The 16,545-nt window shown below is 36.5% G+C and overlaps 1 long non-coding RNA gene across 1 annotated transcript; it reads left to right on the top strand.

Moving 5' to 3' along the window:
- Positions 1–595: 595 nt before the first annotated feature.
- LOC121827886 (uncharacterized) lies at positions 596–8,801 on the top strand. The gene is made up of 2 exons (XR_006070204.2): positions 596–5,396; positions 7,287–8,801. It is a non-coding gene; the product is annotated as an uncharacterized LOC121827886 (long non-coding RNA).
- Positions 8,802–16,545: the final 7,744 nt, after the last annotated feature.

Here is a 16,545-nt window from a genome sequence, read left to right as displayed (position 1 = left end):
CATCCTTGCCTTGTTCCTGATTTTGGTGGAATCGCTTTGAGTTTATATCCATTTAATTTGATGTTGGCTGTTGGCTTGCTGTAAATTGCCTTTATCATGTTTTAGTATGTTCCCTGTATTACTAATTGCTCCAAGACCTTCATCATGAAGGTGTTTTGGGTTTCGTCAAATGCCTTTTCTGCATCTAGTAAGATGATCATGTGGTTTTTTTTCTTTGAGTTTGTTTATATGGTATATTACATTGACAGACTTTTGTATGTTGAACCACCATTGCATTCCTGGGATGAAACATACTTGATCATGGATAATTGTTTTAAGGTGTTCTTGGAGTCTGTTTGCCAGTCTTTTATTGAATATTTTTGCATCAATGTTCATGAGGGAGATCGGTCTGTAGTTCTCTTTCTTTGCTGCATTTTTGTTTGGTTTAGGAATCTGAGTAATTGTAGCCTCATAGAAGGAGTTTGGTAATGTTAGTTCTGCTTCTACTATGTGGAACAATTTAAAGAGTATTGGTATTAACTCTTCTTTGAAGATCTGGTAGAATTCTGCGCTGAAACCATCTAGTCCTGGGCTTTTTTTGGTTGGGAGACTTTTAATGACTGATTCTATTTCCTTAGGGGTTATTGGACTATTTAAATAGTTTATCTGGTCTTGATTTAACTTACATATGTGGTACCTATCCAGAAAATTATCCATTTCTTTTATATTTCCCAGTTTTGTGGAGTAGAGGTTTTTGAAGTATGACCTGATGATTCTCTGGATTTCCTTATTGTCTGTTGTTATGTCCCCCTTTTCATTTCCGATTTTGTTGATTTGGATGCTCTGCCTTTTGGTTAGTTTGGATAAGGACTTGTCTATCTTGTTGATTTTCTCAAAGAACCAACTCTTTGTTTCATTAATTTTTTGTATTGTTCTCCTTGTTTCTATTTTATTGATTTCAGCTCTCAATTTGATAATTTCCTGGCTCTATTCTTCCTGGGAGACTTTGCTTATTCTTGTTCTAGAGCTTTCGGGTGTGCTGTTAAGTCACTAGTGAGAGATTTCTCAAACTTCTTTATGTGGGCATTTAGTGCTATGAATTTCCCTCTTAGCACTGCTTTCATAGTGTCCCATAAGTTTGGGTATGTGATATTTTCATTTTCATTGATCTCTAGGAAGTCTTTAATTTCTTTCTTTATTTCTTCCTTAACCCATTGGTGATTCAGTTGAGCATTATTCAGTTTCCATGAGATTTTAGGTTTTCTGTAGTTTTTGTTGTTGTTGAAATCTAACTTAAAACCATGGTGGTCTGATAGAATGCAGGAGGTTATTCCAATTGTTTTGTATCTGTTGAGATTTGCTTTGTGGCCAAGTATGTGGTCGATTTTAGAGAAGGTTCCATGGGGTGCTGAAAAGAAGGTATATTCTTTTGTTAGGATGGAATGTTCTGTAGATATCGATTAAGTCCATTTGAGTCATAACATCAGTTAAGTCCCTTATTTCTCTGTTAAGTTTCATTTTGGGAGCTCTATCCAGTGGTGAAAGTGGGGTGTTGAAGTCTCCCACTATTAATGTGTGGGGTTTTATATGTGTTTTTTTTTTACATATGTGGGTACGCTTGTGTTTGGGGCATAAATGTTCAGAATTGAAACTTCATCTTGGTGGATCTTTCCTGTGATGAGTATGTAATGCCCTTCTTGATCTCTTTTGATTGATTTTAGTTTGAAGTCTATTTTGCTGGATATTAGGATGGCTACACCCGCTTGCTTCTTAAGAGCATTCGATTGGAAAGTCTTTTCCCAGCCTTTTATTCTTAGGTAGTATCTGTCTTTGAATTTGAGGTGTGTTTCTTGTATTTAGCAGAAAGGTGAGTCCTGCTTTCCTATTCATTCTGTAAACCTGTGTCTTTTTATAGGTGAATTAAGTCCATTGATATTAAGGGATATTAATGACCAGTGATTGTTCATTCCTGTTATTTTTTGGTGGTAGTGTGTGTGTAATTCTCTTCTTTGGGGTTTACTGTTGTGGCATTATCTATTGCCTGTGTTTTCGAGGGTGTATCTTACTTCCTTAGGTTGGAATTTCCCTTCTAGTGCTAAGAAAGTCTCTTTTAAGGAGAGAGTTCTAAAGCAGCTTGAGTGACAATCTCAGTTTGGGAACCATCTGGAGGAGAAACTCTTCAACTCACGGAAAACACATTTGTATCCTAAGGTAGGAGTATAGACTGTCAGAAGGTAGATCATTTGTATCTTTCATTTATTTACTCACTTGATTGTGGTGCGACATAGGTTCATTTGTAAGGCTTTCTATATTTGGAGCTTGATTCAAAGTTAATTCCCCATGACCCCTTATGATGTACTGTGCACATTATTTCATACTCTGGGACTTTTTCTATGTTCCTTTTCAAGACTGTCATTTCTTCATTCTTGCCTGATGAGTTGGGTGTGGCTAACTTCTCCACTTCAAGCACTGCTTCTTTTAGGATGCCACCTCTTCAGTGTTTTCTTCCCATCATTCACATAACTCCTTTATCATCATGTCATTATTGCCCTGACATTTCATAGATCACTTCAAAATGGCTAACTTGCATGTCTGTTTTCATCAGTAGTGAGTTTCATTTGAATATAAGTGGTATTAATTCAGGGTACATGTGGTTAACCTTAGTACATATGTAATGTATAGCACTGACAACAGTATTTAATCAATAAATCATTAAATGCACTAGATAGTTTTATAGTGATTTAATTAATATATCATTTATCTTCAAAATATTTTCTATGATACATCCATTCTGGTTAGTTGCCAATACTCACTAGAATATTTATCATCATTTTATTCAAAATAATGAAACATAAAATGTGATTGCTCACATTAGATGGAAATTATATTCATGAAAATAAGCAAAAATAGTAATTTTTGTAACAATTCTTAATTCAACATTTCTGTTTACTAAAGTATAGAATTTCTATGCACATTTCAGTGCATCAGGATAGAGAGAGCTATTCATCAAAGTTACATTTTAATCTTTTTTTATGGTTTATTTCTTTCATTTTAGGCTATAGAATTGAGTTAACATTTAAGGCATACATGTTCCAGAACATGGTTCTTAACTTGGAATCTGGTGTGTTTCCAACTATGCATGCCAGAAACAGAGTCCTGGATGGGAAGGTGGGAGAAGAAAGATTGGAGGTGTGCCAAGGGAGTTGTGAAAAGCAGCAGTGATTCAATATTTTAACTACTTCTTTTATATTTTGAGATCATAATATAATTATATCACATCCCCCTCATTTCTCCCTCTGAATCCTTCCATATACCCGCTTTTGCTCTCTTTCAAATTTGTGGAATTTTTTCATTAATTATTTTTACATGCATACATACATAACTAAATACAACCTGCTCAGTCTCTATAATATTACTTATATGTATGTATTCAATCACCCTTTGTCAGTGATTCAGTTTTAAGGAGCTTTCACTTTAGTCTGTTTTCAATGTCTAGCCCAAGCAAATCATACATGTAAAGTGAGGACAACAGGTGGATCATTTTTTAAAATACTGTTATGTTTATCATGCTGTAATTTGTACAGGCAAAATATCTTAGGTACTATCACAGTAAATGGAACCCAGACCAAGGGAGAAAGAGAAATGGATAATGCCAATGTCTGCTTTGGCCTCGTCACCATGGCTTTTTTCTCTTGGAGTCACTCAAGGTTGTACAATGCCTTAGCTTTTCATTCATGTTAGTGGTTCTCAATCTGTAGATCAGGACCCCTTGGGGAATCAAATGATTCTGTCACAGGGGTCACCTAGGACCATCAGAAAACACAGATATTTACATTATAATTAATAATAGTAGCAACATTACAGTTATGGAGTAGCATCAAAAATAATTTTATGGTGGGGGGGGGTCACCACAATTTGAGGAACTGTATTAAAGGGCTACAGCTGTAGGAAATGCTAAGTACCATTGATTCATTCCCACCTATGTGCACATGAGTAGTAAACACTTCTGAAAGACACCATTGGAAGTCGTCAGTGGAAAACTGAATTTCAAGAGCTTGAGTACTGAACAGGCTTGGATTGCCTTACTCACTATATTCCTGTTATCCACCTGTTTGCCACCATGAACTACCTTGGCCATTATTTTCTTCATTTGTCATTTTTCTGGCTAGAATATTCTTTCCTTACATCATGGTACCTTGAGTTCTGCCTTCGAGGCCTCAGGAGAGATCACAGAGACCTTCTGTACCCACTTCATCTAAGGTAGTCCCTTCCTTTCCCTCTTCTCCTCAGTCAGCAGCAGCACTGTCCCTTCTGGGAGGCAGGGAGATCCTGGTGTGCCTTTTTAGTTTCTGGTGCTTCCTGGTATTCCTTCTGAAGCACTGGCTTCCAGTCTCTGCTTGGCCTTTTCCCCTTGTCTCTGTGCCCTCTTCTTACAAACACCATCAGTCCTAAGTTTAGAATGGCTTTAGTCTCAAGATCCTGAGCTGGCACATCTGTAACCTCTGCTGCTGGTAGATATTTCTAATTAACACAATTCCCTTTGCTTTTATATAAAGCATTGATATTGTTGAAGGAAATGTATTTATTGTCTATCTAACTTTGAAAGGAATAATATTGATTTTGGGAAACAATCTTAAGTAGGTTCCATTAATAAACATACTGTATCAGAATCTGAGATATTGGAGGGAGAGTGCCTAGAGCTATGATCTAGATGCTTTATAGTTGCTCTGGACATGTGTTGAAGTAAATAAATGGTATCAGGAGACACAATCTATTATAGTCTTCTCTATACCTTTTGCTCATGTGGAAAAGCTATTCATTGTATTAATAATCTTGAAATGAATGGATATTTGTGCAGAGGCACAGCAGAGAAGCAAACAGCAGTGCCGCTGATGGGGACAGTGGTAGTGTCTTCCTTTTGGATGAAAGCATCAACCACCAGAGTGAAGCTGCTGACTCCATGTAGAACCATTTGGCTACCATTGTAGACAACTTACTTATAGCATAGTAGGCTCTTCTTTTAAAAGCAACATAAATTATAATTGGAAATGGACCAAAATACAAGACATTTAATGGAACACACACACGTGATCTGGAGCAATCTTAATTGGACTTGATCTCATGAAAAAATTGTCTGAAAGGCAGCTGAATTCCAACTGAAAAATCTCCAGAGAGAGAATTCTGATCCTGAAGAAACTGCTGTTGGAGAAATATAAGCAAGGAGTGGAGCCAAGGTTTGCCTGAGGAGCCCTGCAGAGAATGGAAATTCTACAAAGGATAGATGGTCAGTTTTGAGTCCCACTGAATGAGGCCGCACTAATAGATGGAAGTGGGCACACAAGCCCCAGGACCCCAAATCCTTCAGGTTCTCTCCGTCTTCTTCCACCATCCTGGAGCCTGGTGCAGTCCAAAACAAGGTAAGTTAACCATGAGAATAGAAAGAAAGGTAACTTGGAAAATTCAGTCTCTCTCTGCCATGAGTCTCTCTCTGCACCATGCCTCTGGAGCATGGCAGACCAGGGGTGGAGGGCAGAAGCTTCCATTGTAAGTTAAGTTTGGAGTTTTTAATAACTCTCTTTCTGAATGTACCCACCAGTTCCAAAGCTGAAGAGTTTAAGTGAATCAAATACGAGGGGCATTTTTGTAATTCAAGACAAGGAGCTAGTGAAGGATTTACTGAGGGAGAGAACTACACTACAGATCAGATTTCCAGGGGTGTAAAAAGAAAAAATAAAGTGAGTCAGTGAGTTCATTTTGCCAACTCTACTCCTTCAGAATATTATAACTACATATTCAAAAATCACATATAAAAGCATACATTTATGCATGTATCATGTGAAGAAAACATCTCTTCCATTTCATTTTTCTTTTTAAAATTTCTGGCTTATTGTTATTCTCAATTGTATTTCCACATGTTTTCCTTCCTGAATCCTTTAGGCAAAAGAAAATGAGTGTAAAGGTTTCATATGTAATAGTCTATATTTTCCTTTATAATTAGAGAAATTTTTATTTAATCTGAACCTCACATGTAATGAGATAAATTTGATATCCTGCCATACTTGCATATAAATGTTTCTAAAATACAAATCATCTCAAATCACCAAGATCAGAATTAGATTTGAAAAATGTATTCAATAATGTGTTCAAAATGAAGTAGAATTAATTCTAATTGAATTCACAGAGGACTTGAAATTATACATAAATCTGTAATATTGGCTTATATTAGATATGAATTTGTACAGGATTTGCATTCAGAAAAGTATACCGTGTTGATATGTGAGGACCATTTAGCCAGAACATTACAAGTGTTAGACCTTAAATCCATACCATGTTCCATCACCTAAATGTCATTAAACAATCTGTTAATTTTTAGTTTCCAATGTTAAATCCTTTAAAAACTAGAAACCTTGAAACAATGAAAAACTTAGAGTGACTAAGATTTATATATTACTAGAAGATAAAACATAAATAGGAACTTTGCTAGCCATGATGGTTCATGACTGTTATCCTAACACTGAGGAGGCAGAGACAGGACCACCACAAGATTGAGGCCAACCTAGCTAGAATACAAAGCAGGTTCCAGACAAGTCAGGAAGACCTTGATGTGAATATATATATGGAGAAATGTTTTTTAAGAGGTGGCTATTTTCAGACCTTAGAAACTAGCCTATAAAATACTGAATTTAGATGTGAAGGCCAGCAGCAGTCTGTGCTCTCAGCATGCTGGCAATAAAGAAATGTCTTTTGGAACTGACAATGGTAATCTACTCAAAAATACCCTTCAGATTTTGCAAATTGGTCCTACGCATGAAAAACTACATGTTTTCTCATGATTATCATTTTAAGTGAGGTGTGTAAAAATATTTTAGTATATAAAAGATAGTTACTTTAGTGTCTCATTCTCAGTAGTATAATTCATGAAATGAAGTAGGCAGTCTGTTGCAATAGCCACACATGAAAAATTAAGTTCTCAAATATAACAAAAAATGAGTAAGTAGTGACATTCATCATTTCCCTAAAAATATAGTTCACCAAATTTACTGGTTTTAATTAAATAGCATTCAGAGTTCAAGGGATCTTTAGACAGCTCTATTATCTTCTTGGAGACTAGTCTCCACTTCCCTCTCCTTAGTGTATAGAACTTTTGCTAAGAATAGGAGTGCTTTAAGCAAAGTCCTCACTGTGGCTCTCATGCCAACAGAGGTTAATGGAGGCTGTGAGATGCAGAGACATATTCAACAGGGATTCTGTGGGTGCTTTTGTTTATCTTACACAGGTTCCTCTTTTGTTCCTTTGTCTTTCTCTAGCTCCCAGTGGAGACTCAAGAAGGGACTCATCTTGATGTTATGCAAGCATGAAGACAAAGTCTAGAAAAAGGAAGAAGCATAAGAGGGACCCAGATTCTCTCCCTCCACTCTTCATGTTTTGAAGATAATTATTATAAAGTTAATTTGCAGAGATGGACTTCTTTTTCCTGACTATAAATGCATCACAGTTCAATCCATGCCCGTTAAATCCCTAAGCAGTCCATTTAAGTGAATTTGAAGGACTCACAGAAACCTAATGCTGCCCATAAAATTGCAGAAAAAAAAATTTAGAGTGCTTTTTTGTTGTTGTGGTAGAGTTGACCATTTTTAATTTCCAGACTTTGGAGTAGATATAAATGCTTCAACTCCCATCACTTTCTCATATACAAATGTATAAATACTCCATTAATATGGTATAGTGACTCATTTATTTTAAACAACATGATGAGAGATTAGATTTTGTGTGACTCTTTTCTAGACGACAAAATATCCCAGTGAAGACAGATTTTATAGAGCCAAGCCTTGTCTGTCTATCCTCTTCCAGATTATTAAGAGCCATTATTGTCCAGGAGAAGCAATATAACTGTTCCACCAATGAGTAACTTATGTCCTTAGATTGCATTCTTTATTCAGGGCCATTGCTGATGCACATTTTTTTTCTGTTGAAAATGGTCACTTTAAACATCACAAATCTATGCCCAGAATACTCTTCCTCAGCCATCCTTTAAATTGAAAGATAAAAAGTCAGTGATTCAAAGCAGTTCTCAAAAAGAAGGGAAAACTGTTTCTAAAGACTATTAATTGTAAGAGGGCTTTGCATACTCACCTCTCAGGTGTGAGCAGCAGCTTCCCATATCTAGTACAGACATCATGTTTTGATGGCCAAAATTTGAATACCCATTATTTCCTGAGATGAATTTACTTTTAATGGCAGTTAGGAACATTGCCTTCTTAGGTTTTATTATTTTCTCTATACTCGCTGTCACCAGACACTGGGATAATTTAGCATCCCATTAAACAATATGAACAGAGGGTTTGGGAAAATTAGTGCATGAAAACATACAATGTGGTGTCAACTGTAGGCAATGTTGATCATTTGTGTTTATTTGGATTCATCTGTCCATGTACATTTGGCCTATGAAGCCAACGGTTGCTCTGTAGAGGCTCTACTCATATTGCTGCTGTCACAGTTCACGGTTATCTTGCCTCGTGTCCATTCTATCTCTTTCCACCTTTGTAAGGATTTCATGTTGATGGTGGAGCATGACCTCTCACACTATCGTCATGGTTCTCTTTATCATGTGCAACCATGATACACAGGGCAATTAATTTTCAGTGCACTGAAGTGTTGGTTAAGGGGAGACAGGGGATATATAAAGGGCAATTAGTCTGATTTTCTCAGTTTCTTTAATATGATGATAAATGGATGGAAAGTACACACACATACAAACACACACACACACACACACACACACACACACACACACACACACACACACCAAGTCAATAAGTATTGGCCAATATTACAGCAATCCTATAATGGCTTGTTTCCTCTTTTCCTCCCTAGTTTCCTGACACCTAAATGAATAGGAGTTAACCAACTAATTAAACAGTGCTACAGAAGTCTTTGCCCTCAGGATTCTTCTCTGAAGACTAGGAAGGTATCCCCATTACCTTCTTTACCCACCACCACCCATGCTCAACCACTCCTTCCTCCCAATGCTACCCCTCCTACATTGATGTCTTTGTGTGTGTATACAGCTCTTGTGCAGATAGCCACAGCTACTGTACAATTACATAATTATATCACCCATGCCACAGCCGAAAGTCAGCACATGTAGTACTCCTTCCCATCACTTAGCTCTTACAGTCTTTCTACACCCTTTGCCCTGGTGGTCTCTGGGCCTCGAAGGTGAAGATAGTGATAACATACTTAGGATCTAACACCAAATAATAACTTATTTTTGATGTTTTGACTATTTTGACTGTCTCTATTAGCCTTTACCCATTTAAAAAGAAGCTTCTCTGGCCAAGGTTGAGAGCAATCTAAAGACATGAACATTTTCAGAAGGTAGTTTGGCAATGTGTCCTTTTTCATAAAATCATTAGTAGTACCCCCTTAGGGCCTGTGACTTCCTCTGCTATAGATTTTTTTTTGCCAGATTTCCAGTACCGGGTAGTTATTCCTTCCAATGAAGGTCTCAAATCCAATTAGAAAATATTTAGCTACTGTCAAAACAATCAGGCACTATGGGCCCCATGGCCAGAGCTTGCCTAAAGGTAAAGCTCTGAAGGGTAAAGACAGAATTTATTTGAAACCACCATGCCGCTGCTTATCTTAGCCACAAAATAATAACACTGATGTAATCTAAGGCAAGTGTGTCTCAATATAACTCTTCTCTTAATTTTCCAAATACCTCCTTTCATTGTCTGTAGTCAATGGCAGGAGTCATGTCTCAGAACATCCTGATGATGGTTGTGTAATTTGATTCTATAAGGAAATAACCCATGCACCATAGGAATTTACAGACCTGGCTAATAGCTAACAATGGAACTCAAGAAGAAAATGAGAATAAAAGTGCTTAAAGGTCAAAATACAGAGGTGAAATATAAGATGAATATGAGAAAACTGACTGACTGGGGGAACTCATTTGTGCCTCATTATTAGATGATCTGGAAATGACACTAAATTCTTTCTCTCATCCTGCTTTGTTAAGGTAAGTCCTTAGAGCTGGAATATAACAAATTCAATGAAAAATCTCTGACTCCTCAAAATGGTATCAAGAAAGAAGTCAAGAGTATCAGAAAGATTGTAATGTCAAAATGAACTTAATGTGTAAGATTTAAGCACTCACAACCTGATACAGACATGTAATAGAAAACCGAAACCAACAAGCTAAACAACAACAACTAATAAAAGAAAGAAAAAGAGAGAGACTAACAAGGCAAGGGGAAAGGCAAGAAGGAAAGGAAGGCAGCAGAGGAGCCACATGTGTGCTCTAGGAGGAACTGAGGAGTAGTCCACTGATTTAAGAAGCTTGGGTCACTCTGGGTGTGCCTTATGGGCTGCGGGTGATGATAAAGTTATTCCTATCAAGTTAGGCTTCTTACTATCAATAGATGATGGTATAGTTGAAAGCAGATGAAGCCAAGACAATGACACAAAGCAAGCAATTATAGACTTGGTATCAAGTTGTCTTGACCTTCAAGAATCTCTGACTATAGCTAGTAGGACCTGCTATTCTCAGACATGGGGTAGATGTGAATCTGACCAAGAAGAGGAAAGAGAGAAAGATGAGAAGCACAGAAATGTGTTACAAACTGCACATATAAGAAAATATAATTCTCAATTCAATCTCCACACATCACATCTCAAAATCCATATCATTGTCACCTTGACAAATGTCACATGAAGTATATCCCCCTGATTGTTTTTCACAAAGACCTGAGTAACTAAACACTGGAGAATGAAAAAACACAGACATTTCTAGGACAGTTTAGATGAAACATACTAGTGTCATGGGATTCCAAACATCATCATGGCTCTCTAGTTAAAAGAGAGGATAGGTACAGTGTGGCCCAAGTCCATCTCACATTGCATCCAAGTGTATTAATAATCTGCCTGTGGTTATTTTTTGGTTCCCATGTGAATGATTGAAAAAGAAATAGTTATCAGCAGGGAGAACCCACATGTTATGTATGGACCGAGGAATAAAAGCCATTAAGGAATCAAGAGCCAAGTGGAAGATGCAGAAATCACACTCCTGACTTGAGGAAATTATAAATCAGACACAAGTCTGTATCATAAAATATGATAATTAGTGCCATTAGTAGCATCAAATATTCAAAGGATGTAGAGTTGTTGGTCAACATTACATTCCCATTCAATTCACTAAGTTTGACTCTGTAAAATGTATTATATTATATAGCCAATTATAGTACATTAGTGTGAATTTGTTGAAGAGGCAGTTCTAGCCACAGATTCACAGCTACTGTCTGTTACCATCTGCTACAAAAGCTGTTATTGGGGTTATCACTTTGTTAAATACCAGTGGATTAGTAGACGTTGGCCTTTCCTATGGGAGTACTGACCTTGCAGGTACTCTCTTTACCTAATTCTTATCAATAATGAGGGCTTAGTTTAGCTTTATTCATAAGATGGAATCTGCAGTACTCATGACTCTTCAAGGATGTGCTAACGGAACTGTTCTTTGTTGTGGCAGAGGGTATAAACAAGCTGATCATTATGACAATCCATAGACTATAAAAGTACACCAGTAGTCATGTTAGTTGACTATATGAACAGGAAATGGGAATTATAGTAAATATTTTAGTGCAACAAGTATCAGAAGTTTGGTGATAAACCTCATCACTTCAAGAGCATCCAGACCTTTGGAATGCCAAGCCTCAGGTGTTCAACCCTTTGAATTTTGAGATTCAGTATAACTAATGAATATAGGGAGTGCTGTAGTGAAAAAGTTACTGTGAGTCTCCAAGAAGTTCCTTGGGTTTCTGAGGAAGAGATTAAATCTCTGTAAAAGAAAAGTCTCATTTGAACAAACAGTTCTGCCATGACATGTAGTCCTGCACGCTGGTGACTGACCATAGCATGCTAAGTGGCTGTGCCTCTGCATTTCCTTCCTGTGTTGTGTTTTCAGAGCCATTGTTCCATACTTAAATCATGAGCTGTTTCATCCCACAGCTGCCACACCAGGGAGAAGAAACAAAAGACTCACATATTGAGAAGGAAAGTTCTGAGCCTCTATTGCTTAAGCAAGCCATTCAGACCATCTCAAGATCATCACTTATCCGTTTAAAAACCTACCCTTCAACAAATGCTGAGTCTCTCTCTCTCTCCCCCCATCTCTCTCTCCCTATCTCTCATGCTCTAATATACAAAACTGAGTTGAATATTTGGCATGTATTTTCAGTATATATTTTTCAATATATAATATTTCAATACATAATATGTTTAAATTTCCTTTTCTTTCTATAAAATTATTTTTCCTTGCATGCTCATTTAATTCCCATTTACACACACACACACACACACACACACACACACACACACACACGGAGCTACACTCTGATATTTACTGTATGTGCTTTCCTTTGACTGTTAATAATTTCTCCTGATGAGTATATTGAATTCTTAATTAAGAATAATAAAAAACGTATAAACATGTATTGAAAAGTACAACCTGCTATATATTTTAAATATTTTTGTCTATTTTATCCTCCATATCATCTCAAAAGTCTTATCTGACAGCTCTAATATATAGACCATCTGTATTTCTATTGACTATTTTTAAACACTTGACTGTGCTCACATTTTCTTGTCTCTTTGCATATCTGGGTATTGTGGATAACTTGTATGAAAGTTGTAAGTTTTGATGAATGTCTCAAAATATGAGGTTTATTCTGAGGCAAATGGATTGCTGTGGATCATGTAGATTTTGTCGGGTGTGTATATTTCCACTATGACATTTGGTCATTGTAGAGCAGGGTCCAATGCACTCTGTTCCTCATAGTGTCATTGTGTACTTGAGTAGCTTAAAACTAGACCAACAACTTGGGGAAACGATTGTGTAGATACTAGTGACTTCATGTGCTGCCTTCCTCTCTGTCGTATTTCCTCTCTCACATGTTCACTGTTTCAGCATTTCTATATTCAAATTTATCTTTCCTCTGTCAAGGAAGGCTTCTTCTATTTATTATGTTCTCTTGCCTTATACTGCAGACCATGAAATATCCTCAAAGTGAGAGTGTGAGTGAGTCTGGAGCTCATCTGACTCCCTTCTCCTTCCCTTAAGGTTGTGGGCTTCAACTGGTTGCCATCCAATGCCTGTGAATAGTTGCATTATGTATATTAATCAGCATTTCTCTTTAAAAATCATAGCAGAATAATTCTCATCCCACCTTTCCAATTTTCGCATTCGAGAACAGTCTGTATGTGTTTCCTTGGGTGTGATTGCAGCCATTTGTTTTGTTAACTTGATCAGTGGCATCGATTATGTCAATATTGGTTTCTTACATTTTATGGTCAGTATTCATTGTATATTTTCATATTATCTTTCTTTTATATTCAGCTAATTTGTTTATTTCTCCGGCTATTACTCTATTATAAAGAAGAACCATATATCATCTACTTATGTATTAATATTCAACGTCAGAATCATTGCAGTTCCTTACTTCAATAAATGACACCGTGGTCAGTATCCTTAATGTCTGTTCTTATGTTTGTTCATTGGTAATGAAATCATGTGACTTTATATGTTTATTAAGCATTTATATTTATCTTCCGTTATTTCTCTTCTTTGGTGATCTTCACGGTTTTAGGTAAGTTATTAAGTGAATTTTCAGCATTTACTGGATATATTTAATTCCAGGCTACCACTTTAATTTCAGTCTAGGAACTGAGTTGGGATGAATGATTTCTCACTCAGATCTATGTTCAAAGTCACAGGGCTTATTCCTAGAGACAGGGGTGATACATGAAGACAACCTTTAGTTATCATCCCTCATTAGGAAATTTGTTGTCTAGGAAGTAATGATTCCCTTCTCATGTTCACTCTATGGAACTCTGCATCCAGAAGCTCCTGGTGCAGTGGTGTTGAAGCCTGGTGCGTCTACAGCTTCTCTGTCGTGTCAGCTCTGCTTGTTTTCCCTCACCTTGCTCGGAGCTTTTGCTGACAAATACTGAATAATAACCTCTTATTCACCAATCTCTTTCAGCTCCGTGGGGAACAAACTTGAATGAGTTACTCTTATTACATGATTACATCTTTTCTTATGTTACTCAATTATTTTACTAGTCAGTGTGTGTATGGGGTGGGGGGATGCATGCTTGTACACACATGAGCACAGGCCACATATGTGGAAGATAGAACACATCCTAAAATTCCATATTGAGACAGTCTCTCTTGTTTGCTGTTATATGCACCAGGCTGTCTGGCGGGAGTTTCCAGGGATTCTCCTCTCTCTGCCATCCATCTCTATCGTTGGGGTGCATTGGGATTATGGACATATGCTTCCCTGTGTCTTGCTTTATGTCCATTCTAGACATATGTGCAACTCAGTTCCTAGACTGAAATTCAGTTTCTCACCGGTGTACAGAAAACACTTGTACCCACTGGGCTACCTTCCCAGCCCTTTACTCTTTCGCTTTCAACTTTTAATCTTGCAGTAGTGAATTTAAGCTATATTTAAATAGCTTAAATGGTTTACTTTCACATGTGAGTCTTTATCTATTCATTGTTAATTTTTGTTAACTATATATGCTAGGGGTTCTATTTTATTTTTCTTTGCAAGACAAATCAATTTTCTAATCCTGTTTATAAAAATGGTTGTTTCCCTGAGATATATGACATATCCTTTATTACTTAATGAGCAATCTGCCTCAACTCCTGTCCTTCCATTCATTCAGTCAATTAGTCTATGCCTGAACCAGCATCACACTAATAATTTTATCATATAATGCTATATCTGTCTTAATGAGTATTGAAAATTGGTGACTCATGGAGAGCTTTCTTTTTATATAAACTACAATTAATTTGTCCAGCTCATCCCTAAATATAGCTGTTGTGTTGAATGGAATAACAATGAATTTATAAATTAAGTTGAAGTCAATTAAAACCTTTCATCTCTTAGTCATCAGATTCACAAGAATATTAAACCTTGCAATTAATTTGAATCTGCTTTGAATTCTTCAGTGGAAGTCTGAAAATATTTCATATACTTCTCAGACAGTCTTTGCTAGATTAATTTCTATGCAATTGGTAGTTTAGTTGTTATCTTAAATGACATCTGCTTTCCATTTCATATTCTGGTTACTTATTGCCAAAAAAGAGAACTCGTTGACTATGTTTGAATGATGATTTCTTGAATTAGAAGATAAGTTTTAAGAAGTCTCTCAGAAGGCATTAAAAATGAAGAAAGGGACAGAAAGGTAGGAAAAGAAGGAAAATACATGGAGAATGTTTTTGAAACTGCAATACCTTTACAGAAGGAGAAACAAAGCATAGGTAAGGACAGAATATCTGAAAAAATATTACCGATTAATTGTTTCAGTGAATTAAAGAAAAGCTAACAAATCACTCAAAAGGATAGATCAGAGAGCAGAAATCTTATCCAGATACATCACAGTGATATAAAATTATTGTGGACAATTTATAACTATTTTCAAAGAGAAACGTAAGATTAGTCATAGTGAGTTCCAGGAAAAGGCGCAAAGCTACACAGAGAAACCCTGTCTTGAAAAACCAAAAAAAAAAAAAAAAAAAAAAAAAAGGAAAACAAAATGAAAACCTACTTGCTTTTACAGCAGCAACACTGAATATAAAAAGTTTGTGAAGGGATTCTAATCTGATTATGCATTTGACTAAGTTAGCATTTTAATGTATGAAGCAAATTGTGTATTATTCATATCAGATAATACAACAGCATGGAGAAACTCTGAAATAATTTTCACCATTTAACTCTAGAAAGGGAAGGATAGAATTCAAAAGCAAAAAGTTAATATGTTACAGGAAAACCAATAGAATCAATTGATGTCTAAATAAGCAAAAGTAAATACATTATAAGCCTAAAATTTTAAATAAAATCTTCAGATGACTTATTGCTTAAATACTGTTGGATGATAAAAGAGTGGGAAAGAAGTGCCAACACTTTCATGCCAAGAGGCAAAGTGTAATTGTTAATATGACATTCACAGGGAAACATACTGAAAGCTGACGTCTTTTATTCCCCATTTCTTAGCATATTGCACCACAAATATTTGCTAGTCAATAGGTACTCATTAAAAAGCATTAATACGGCCGGGCGGTGGTGGTGCATGCCTTTAGTCCCAGCACTCAGGAGGCAGAGCCAGGTGGATCTCTGTGAGTTCAAGGCCAGCCTGGGCTACAAAGCAAGTCCCAGGAAAGGCGCAAAGCTGCACAGAGAAACCCTGTCTCGAAAAACAAAAACAAAACAAACAAACAAACAAACAAACAAAAAGCATTAATACAGTTCACTGCATAAGAAACATCTAATTGAAATCAGGGACATGGGAAATGTAAAATCAAACCAATTTTCCAGTTCTTTTATGACTAAGAGTAACTTATGGATGAGTTTATTTTGACTTATGATTATAGAGAATGAGTCCATAATGACAGGAGAGGCATCTGGATCAGGGAACTGAGAAGGTACTGCATCTTCAAATGTAAACCTAATGCACGGAGAATGAACAGAAAGTATCTCAGGCGATACAACATCAAAG

Source organism: Peromyscus maniculatus, chromosome 3, assembly GCF_049852395.1.
Source record: "Peromyscus maniculatus bairdii isolate BWxNUB_F1_BW_parent chromosome 3, HU_Pman_BW_mat_3.1, whole genome shotgun sequence".
Classification (NCBI taxonomy): Eukaryota; Metazoa; Chordata; class Mammalia; order Rodentia; family Cricetidae; genus Peromyscus; species Peromyscus maniculatus.
The sequence above is the reverse complement of the archived record's forward strand: the minus strand, read 5'-3'. Positions and strand labels throughout refer to the sequence as shown.